Raw genomic sequence first — 9911 nt, 5'->3', positions numbered from 1 at the left:
TCAAACAAGTATGGTCTCAGCTTTTCCAGTGACCAAACCACAGCAAGGACCTCCCTCTCAATGGTACGCCAACGCTGCTCCCTGGGGAGTAACCTTCTGCTAATGAAAGCAACAGGCTGGTCATGGCCATCATCATTGATCATTGGTTTGGGACAGGACTGCTCCTATCCCATGTTCAGAGGCATCTTTCTGCACAATAAACTGCTTAGAATAAACTGGCGCTGAGCACATTGCCTCCTAGGTGTCATAGGCCTTTTCACAGTCAATAGTCCAGTGTACTTTTCTGGGCATTTTCTTTGATGTCAGTTCTGTGAGGTGGGGGGGTCACAGTGGATTCATACCCCTTCACAAACCTCCTATAATAACCAGTCAAGCCAAGGAATGCCCTGACTTGAGTCTGGGATTTTGGAGCTTCCCAGTACAGAATTGTCTGGATCTTGGGCTGTAAGGGTTGCACTTGGCCTCCACCTACAAGGAGGCCCAAATATACAACTGCGCCCTGCCCTATCTGCCACTTTGATGTCTTAGTAGTGAGGCCTACTGATTGCAAGGCTTGAAAACCTTCCCCCGGTGGATCAGGTGATCCTGCTAGTAGGAGCTAAAGACAGCACTATCATCTAGATATGCTGCACTAAAGGTCTTCAAGCCAGCAAGAACTTGATTCACCAACCTTGGAAAGGTGGCAGGGGCATTCTTTAAGCTGAAGGGCATAACAGTAAGCTGATAATGCCCATCAGATGTTGTATTTTCTTTTGCTTCAAGTGCCGTCCTAATTTTCCAATACCCTGCTTTTAAGTCAAAGGTACTATGGAATTTGGCTCCACCTGACCTGTCAATCAGTTAATTTGCTCTTGGTATAGGGTGAGCATCTTAGTGACAGAGCTGAGAGCCCTATAGTCCATCTTCAGAATGAGGTTTGGGGACTACGAGTACTGGGTTAGCCCAGGGACTGTCAGAGGCCTCAATAACCCCTAAAGTCAGCATCTTGTGGACTTCCGCTTTGATACTCTCTTTGACTTGTTCAGGCGGTCTGTATATTTTTGTGTTGACAGGTAAACTGTCTCCTCTGTCCACATCATGAGTACACAGGTGAGTCTGTCCAGGGGTCAAAGAGAAAAGCCCAGCATACTGCTACACGACTTAGCTGCAGTCAGCTTGCTGTTGGGCATCAAGGGTATCTGAATAGACAACTATATCAACTGATCCATCTTTAGGGTCATTTGAGAGGAGGTCAGGGAGAGGTTCACTATCTGCTTCCTGCTGCTCATCAGTAACCATATGCAGGGTTACATATGCCCAGTTACATATGCCCAGTCAGAATGGAGTTTGAGGCAGTTCACATGGATGACTCTTTTGGGTTTCCTGCTAAATTCCCATTTCTACCAAATAGGTGACCTCACTCTTTTTCTCTAGGATAAGGTAAGGGCCACTATCTGTCCTGAAGTGCTCTGGGAACCATAGGCCATACCTTCTGCCCTTTGTTTGAATTCTACCAGTGCAGCCTTTTGGTCATACCACTGCTTCTAGAGCCGTTGGCTGGCCTCAAGGTTTTGGATGCCTTTTCCATGTACTCAGCCATCCTTGAGAGGAGGCCAAGCATATAGTCCACCACATCTTGTATAGGCTCATGGAGAGGGCTCACCCAGCCTTCTTTTAGAAGTGGTCCCCTTACAGGGTGTCAATCATAAGTTCAAAGGGGGAAAACCCTAGTCCCTTTTGAGCAGACATGGCAGGAGGACATCCCATCTCCTCTTGAGTTTTCAGGAGCCCCATGATCATGCACTTCAGTGTCCTGTTGGATCTCTCAACAAGCCCATTGGTTTGTGGCTGGTATGGTGTGGTGAACTTGTAAGTCACCCCACACTTATTCCACATGTGTTTGAGGTAAGCTGACAAAGTTTGCATCTCTGTCAGAAACCAACTTCTTAGAAAACTCTACTCTGGTAAAGATACCAATCAGGGCCTTGGCTACTACAGGAGCTGTAGTAAACCTAAGGGGAATTGCGTCAGGGTATCTGGTAGCATGATCCACTACTATCAGTAGGTACTCATTCCCTGAGGCTGTGGGTGGCTCAAGTGGACCCAAAATGTCCACACCAACCCTTGCAAAGGAAACTCTCACCACAGGAAGCAGAAGGAGGGGGGCCTTTGGGTGGCCACCTACCTTACCAGTGGCTTGGCAGGTGACACAGGAGTAAGAAAACTGCTTTACCTTCTTGGACATATTGAGCCAACAGAAGTGGTTGACAAGGCTACTCCGTGTTTTTGTTTGTCCCAGATGCTCAGCTAGGGGGATGTCATGGGCCAAAGTTACAATAAACTGCTGAGGCACTACCACTCTCCTGGTTGCAACAGGTTTGGGGTCTCTGGCCTCAGTGTGAAGAAGTCCATCTTCCCAATAGACCCTGTGGGAGCCACTGACATCGCCCTTCTCATGTGCAGCTGCTTGCTGCCTCAGGTCTTCAAGAGTGAGACAAGTATTTTGTCCGTGGCACAGCTTTTCCCAGGAGGATCCCTCTGGGCCCATGAGCTCTACCTGGTAAGGATCCAATTCCATGGACTCGGTTCCTTCAGGGGATAAGGCATCTTTCGGAGAAGAGAGGTCTTGTTTCTTGTGCTGCTCAGAAGCTGGTCCCCCAGTCTTGCCTTTTCTCTTGGATGGTTGGGACATTATTCCAGGCTCCACCACTTCTTTTTCACTCTGTGCTCTGCTCTGTGCTCTTAGTTTTACACACACACAAGTTCAGGGGTTCCCAGCATGGCTGCATGGGTTTTTAGCTCTACCTCAGCCCATGCTGAGGACTCTGGTTCATTCCCTAGCAAGCATTTCACTGAGACTGCAGAAGAGACCACTACCTGTTTCAGGTCAGTAGCTTTGCCCAATTCTAAAGTCACCATAGCCATGGGATGGACTTTAGTTACATTGTTAGCACTGGTGACTGTTTGTTTGTCCAGCCAAAGACTGTCCTGGGGAAACCAGTTTCTCTGTCACCATGGTGACACTAGCACCTGTATCCCTCAGGGCTTCTACCTTTGTCCCATTAATTAAGAGGTGCTGCTTGTATTTTTGCATGTCGGGGGGTGGGGCGGCGAGACAGCAAGTGTGGCTACATCTACCTCAGAGACCAAAGTAGCTTTGGTGTGGATATCGATTTGATCTGGGCACACTGTTGATCTCACCTGAAGACTGGCTATACCAGTAATAATTGGAGCAGTACTGGGGGATTCTTTTTAAGACAGGCCAAGTCTCCAGTTTGGTGCCCATGCTGTTTACAACTGTGACACCAGGCCTTCTTGAGATCTCTTGTACCCACTTGTGGACTGTGAAGAGGCTCGGGCCCACCATACTGTGCAGGTTTTTGGGGCCCTTGTGAAGACTGTTTTTGTGCTTCAGTGTCTCACCACCCTTCTCTTGGGGAGGCTTCGTGACCCCTTTTTTTTTGGTCACCCCAGTAGAAGTCTTGGTCACCCTTGTCTTGACCCAATGGTCTGCCTTCTTTCCCAATTCTTGGGGAGAAATTGGACCTACGTCTACCAGATATTGATGCGTCTTGTCATTGAAGCAGTTAGTTAAAAGATGTTCTTTCATAAATAAATTATAGAGCCCATCATAGTCATGCAATCCACCACCAGTTATCCAACCATCTAGTGTTTTCACTAAAGAACAAGTTAATTACCTTCGGTAATGCCTTATTTGGTAGAGACACAGACTCCTGATCTTAGAGTTCTCATCCAGGTATGAGACTCGATATGGAAACGTTTCCTCAGTAGTACCTCTGCGCGTCGAAAGAGAGCATCCAGCGACTCTGCAGCGACATTGTCCACGGACATGATTTCAGCAGAGTGCATATATTCCCTCCTTCGATGTGCTGACGTCAGTTTCTTCAGTGACTTGAAGCCGCAGACCAACGCGGAGGCACAGAGAAACTGGCAATGGAACAGAAAAACAGTGCAATAGTGTATATGCCAACCAGAAGAAAAAGAGATGTCTTGAGACATAGCAGAACAGCAAAACACCCAAAACCACCGTAAGCGAGACTGAAGAGTACAGTTCGCAATCAGGGAGGATAGGTGGGTCGATAAGGAAACTGCGGCTAGTCTGTGTCTCTACCAGATACGGCGTTACCAAAGGTAAGTAACTTGTTCATCTGATAGAGACAACTAGCCGCAGAATACTTAGCAATCCCAACTCAAGGCAAGGACCACACCAGTCTTGCAAGAACAACCCAGTAACACAGAGGAAGAACCAGAATCGAGACAGAGTGTCGAGAGAAAAACATAAAGGACTTATACTAGACAAGTGAACTGCAATTCCTCTGGGGAAAAGCGAAGTTGTGGCTGGTAGCAAAAAACCTCAACCAGTGGCGAGGGAGCAACCACCCACTTAGTGGAGGGACACTGGGAACAAACCAGCAGGATGAGAAGATGGAACCCTGAGGTACAAGAAACACATACATTCAGGTGATATAAAACGTGTAAAAGAGCCAATGGTGAAAGACTAGCATAACTGTGACATATGAAAATCTCACAGGCAGAAGGAGAAAGGACTCCAGTCAGAGAAGCAAATGAAGACAGGATGGTGGGCTACGACAGAGCAGAGAAACAGCACAAGGCCCAAAAAGGACAAGAAATTGGGAAAGACTAGGAAGGCCTTGTGCAAGTGAAAAGTGTATAGACATACACCAGGAAGGGTAATGAGAGAAGAGGAAAGAGAGAGCACTGAAGGAAAACCGGAACAAGGTAAAAGGAGCAGACGCTGCAGTATGAGCTCAGAGCAAAAATGGAGGCCAGAAAACCAGACGTCAGGGAAACAGAAGAATCAAGGCAAAGAACTGTGCAGTAGGAAGCACAGAGTACAACGGAAGGAGCCTACTAAAATGTAAGAATGTTGGCAAGATGCGAACCCGTAGAGAGGGATAGCCTGCTACACCAAAACACAGACCTAGCCACCAAGCTAGAGCTCTTTAAAGTAAAGACACCTATTTATAGCACTGCGCAAGGAATATGAAGGGAGGAAGATATGGCATCTGAGACCCATAAAGAGAAAAAAGTACAAAAAGAGTGAGGGTCTGTGAACAGGTCCCAAAGGACAGAAAAAGACATTGGAAAACAACTAAGGCCCATGATAAGCACAAAAAAAAAGATAGGAAACATGCAAGGTGTCAAGAACACCAACAGTAAGAAAAATTCACAGAACCATCCCGGAGGCCGAAGGACAGAGGGTGGTGGAGAAATCAGACAGGAGAAATGGCAAGTAATAATGACCAATCGGTCAAAAACACTAGGGAAGAAACCCTAGAAGCATGCCCAGAAGGGGACCAGCTCATGTAGTCTACAAAATACCAAACAATGGAAGTAATATCGACAACAGGACTCAAAGGGTATAATACCTCCCAGGCCATCACTATGAACAAGGAAGGCGAGGGACTAAAAGGGCACCAAGAAAGTCGTAAAGCTAGAAGAAGACAGTAGTGGTGTTGTGTAGCCATTTTAGTTATAGCTCCATGCACATTATTTTAGCAAAACCAGGCCTGCCGCTGTGCACTTTAACCTAGATATATTTTATTCAGCTTTGTTTATAATTTTAACAATAGCCACATTTGCGGTCTTGTTTTATTTCTCTCTATCTTTGCCTAGGCCAGCACAGCTTTCTTAAGCAAGACATTTTGTTCACTCTGTGCTTTTCTCAAGGCTACAGTAGAATAGGTTGCTGGTAAACGTGGTAACGCTTTGTCTCTGGTATTCATAGAAATATACATATCCTTACGTAGGGACACTTTCTCAGAACATCAGCGGTTTTATTATAAAAACACTTCCCTGCCCCATACACATTAGAGGGAGATTCCAGCCAGATGACCACAACTGTATCCTGATTGCTGAATGCTTCACTACAGCTGCTTATGTAGACTTCAGGTCTTTTCTCAGGTATGGGGGATGATGTCTTCCTAGGAGAACCTGAAGGGCCGAACTAGAGCTTAACATGCTGTGCTCTAATATAACCTAGGTAGGAATTAGTATATGGACTCTAGTGACAATTTGGTAGTGTTATTTCTATGCTTTACTCTCCTTGTCACAATTTTAATCTTGTCATGATTTATCGTCCTGGTTATTGCAGTACATGCTTTAGTATCTAAGATTCAGTCGCTTCATTAAAAACCTTATTAAAACATATACTGCCTCTGCTTGTCCTTGTATATGTGTGAATAATGTAACTGAGAGAAACGGATGAGATTGGAGTGACCACAATTTTTCCTGAGGAGTCGGCTGCCCAATCATCCCTGCTCTTTGACAGAAATGAGGCACTGCTAGTTAGCCGGAGCACAACCCAGATTGGGGTGACAGGTGTCCCCTTTAGTGGGTTAAGACTCAGTCTCCCACGCCTCAGGCGATTCTGCCTCTCAAATCCAGTAGTCCCATTAGAATAATGAGAGCCTACGCGACAGTGGAAGTAGCACCATACCCCACCTAGTGAAGTGTGACATGGGGGGTGTGGTGATGAAAGAGAAAGCGTCTCCAGGAATGAAATCCAAAAATAAAGGAAACCATGTGAAGGCAAAAAAGAGGAACCACACTGCCTCAAGAAGAGGTAGTAGGAGAAAAGAACACACAACATCCTGCAGAAAAGAAAGCAAGAACCCGTGAACAATAGCACGGAGAGCCAGTGCCTCGAAAGGCAGAAAGCACAATCAGTGTGCTAAAGCAAAATGGCCTGGGGAGAAACGTGAGCTACAGCGAACACCAAATTCCTGCAGCCCCTGACAGCAGTGAAGTGAACCCCTGTCCTGGGGAGCCTGTAACACCAGAGACAGAAGACTGCACCACTGAGCCACAGCGCCCTGATCCCAAAAGACAGGGAGTGGAACCTGCAACAAGCACAATATGATCTTGTAGCAGGGTAAAAAACAGAAAATGTAATTTGGAAAAGAAACCTTCTCCTAGGAAGGAATCCAGAGATAGAGAACCTACCAAAAGTAGGCAAGAATTGGCTCCCAAAGGAGTACAACAATATATATCCACATGGGGAATAAAACAAGAGAAATGCATAAAACAGCATCCACTACTAAAAGCTCAAATAGCGAATGTCCAGCCCAATCTCTTAGCAACAAAGTCGAAGGGTAAAATGTCCATAGTAAATCAAAGGAGAGGCACTGGGGCAGGTACGCCCAACAGAAGAAACCCACAAACCGTGGTAGAAAAAGACCAAGCAAAGGGTGCCTTTCCGCCAGGAATCAGGCCAAATGAGAAAAGGGCACTCTGCCCTTCTCAAAAGTAGAGACACACCAATCATGGCAAAACCACGCCGAAGGTAAACAAAAGGGAGAGTAGAAACTCGCCAAGAAATCATAGAGGACCATACTGTTATTGCTGCAGAAGCAACCCAGTGGACAAAGGAGGCTGCACCAGCCGAGCACAAGATATGCTCTGGAACCACTGCTCCGCTGGAAGGAGCAGCAGAAAAGAAAAGCGCTGAGTGCACCAAAAACGTGGATGACCAAAGTGCAACCAAAATATGAGTCCGAAACAACTCAACTAACTTAATAAACACTAGCACAATAGAAAAGGGGTGGGAATACTCACACTTGAGAGGAACATGACAGTTCCCATAAAGTCGCAACAGATGAGGACGTGTGGTAGAAGAGGAAGGACACTAGTCCCCACCATGGGAATCACAGAAACGACGCAGACAGAATCTTCATGCGCCCCAAAAAGCGATTTGCTATCAAATGGCATATCAAGGAGAGCATCTCTCACTGGAGGCGGGAAATTGGAAGCCGCTAACCAAGCCCTGTGATGTATGGCAACAGAAGCAGCCATGATCCTTTCAGTGGAATCAGCAGAATACATACCGGAGCGAACTGCAAGTCGAGCAGCCTGTTGACCATCTCTAATCAAATATGTCAGAGAAGTGCAAACATCACAGAAAGCGATAGGAGTAAACATTCCACAGTGGGAAAAGCGAGCCAACACACAGGAACTGTTGAGGGAACGAAGAGCGGTACTAGAAGGGGCAAAAATACAACTGCCAGCAGCATCCAGCTGCCGAAGTCCCTGTGTGGCAGGGCAGGTGGAACTGTTCCAGAGCAGGAACACCGAAAGCAGTTTGAGTAACAAGCCCTGAGGGTTAGGATGGTGGCAAAGACATAAAGGGTCTGCTTGTGCTGGCCAATGCCTGTGTGAAACAGAACGATCCACCGAAAGACCAGAGACAGGCTAAGTCCAGACACCTAAAAGGATGTTGTGGTGAGCCTTGCAAAAACTCAGAACTGGTTCGGTGTCATAGTAATCCGGGTTAAAAAACAACAATGGATCAATAGATAACTGCACCATAGGAAGATGCAAGTCCAAAACATCAGAAACCTGCCTCAAAACATTGGGGAATACAGTGCTGGCTCCCGTCGCCAAGCCAGGGGACAAGAGCAGACTAGACACAGGGAGGAGTCTAGACCACTAGCATGTCCCAAATCAAGCACCCAATCCGAGGATGAACCTGGAATGAGCCCCAGAAGGGGAGCATGAGGAAGTGCAAGGGGGTCAGAAAGTGGGCCCAGCACAGAATCCCCATGTAAAGTCCCCGGCACCGCTCCCGGCATCGATTTTGACCGACAACGAGTGGGGGAAGCTTCCTCGGAAGTGGCATTGTCTGACTCCAGAGATATCCATATAGGTGCGTCGAGCAGAGTCGATGGGTCCAACGGCACCGTGTGGGTCATTGCGACAAGAGGATCAGGCGACGGAGGTCGTACGAGGCCGTACACGGATCCAACTCCAGAGTCAAATAAGAGTGTGTGAGCAGGCACCGGGGTGGAAACTGTTGGCGAAGACCCTGCCAAAACACTCACCATCTCCACAGGGCCGGAAGGCGCTCCAGAGGGAGGGGAAGGACCAAAGATAGAATGAAGGGACGTATAATAACGTTGCATTTGGTCCATAGTCACCCCGGCGCCGGGAAATGGCGAAAGGGATGGTTTCGACACAGGCGTGGACTCCACTGGAGGAGAACGAGACTGCGGAGACGATGAAGAGCGTGCAGGCACCTGGGAAGACCTACCTGGAGATGTCGAGGGTGCAACTGAGGTCGATGGAACCATCCGAGAACGACTTCTGGAGCGCTCCAGGACCACAGAGACGGACTGTGACCCGGGTGCGAAAAGAATGTGTCTGCCCACATCACAAGGAGCTTCATATGACACTTCCTCAAAGATTTTGGCTTCAGAAGATGGCAGGCGTCACAGTCATTGGCATCATGATGAGATCCCAGACACCCCAAACAGACAGAATGAGGATCCGTGTCCGACATCTGCTGGGAACAGGATCCACAGGGCTTGAATCCAGAAGGCATATACACTATATACTGGTAGAGATATGTATTTTTTTTTTTAAACCATCAGGTTGAAAAGGCAAAAAGGGTATGAAGTACTTCGATATACCGGATACGCATTGCTGCGCTTAAAAGAAGAAACTAACATCAGCGTATCAGAGGAGGGAATATATGGACTCCACTGACGTCATGTCCGGGGATGACGTCGCTGCAGAATCGCTGAAAGCCCTCTACCGAGGTGCAGAGTTCCAACTGGACACGGGCCGTGGGCATCGGGTGCAAAGTGGACAGGACTCACGGATCCGGGGAGGCTCTGAAGTCCTTGGATGAGGTTTCTTCTTAGTCAGGGCCGCTGTCCACAGGAGTTCTTGGTCCTCTGGGGTGCAGGTAGTCCTCTGGAGGCTTTTCAGAGGTTGCTGGTCCTGCAGGGTGCGTCACCTTCTTTTTGCAGGGCTTTAGAAGCTGGAGACAGGCTGGTAGGGCTGAGGCCAAGTCAGTTTGTATCTCCAGTCTTCCCAGTTGGGGATCAGATTAGCAGTCCTCCTTTCTGCTTCTAAGGTCACCAGGAATCTGATGAGCTAGGTTCAGGGAG

Source organism: Pleurodeles waltl, chromosome 5 (genome assembly GCF_031143425.1).
Source record: "Pleurodeles waltl isolate 20211129_DDA chromosome 5, aPleWal1.hap1.20221129, whole genome shotgun sequence".
NCBI lineage: Eukaryota > Metazoa > Chordata > Amphibia > Caudata > Salamandridae > Pleurodeles > Pleurodeles waltl.
Note: the sequence above shows the minus strand (reverse complement) of the source record.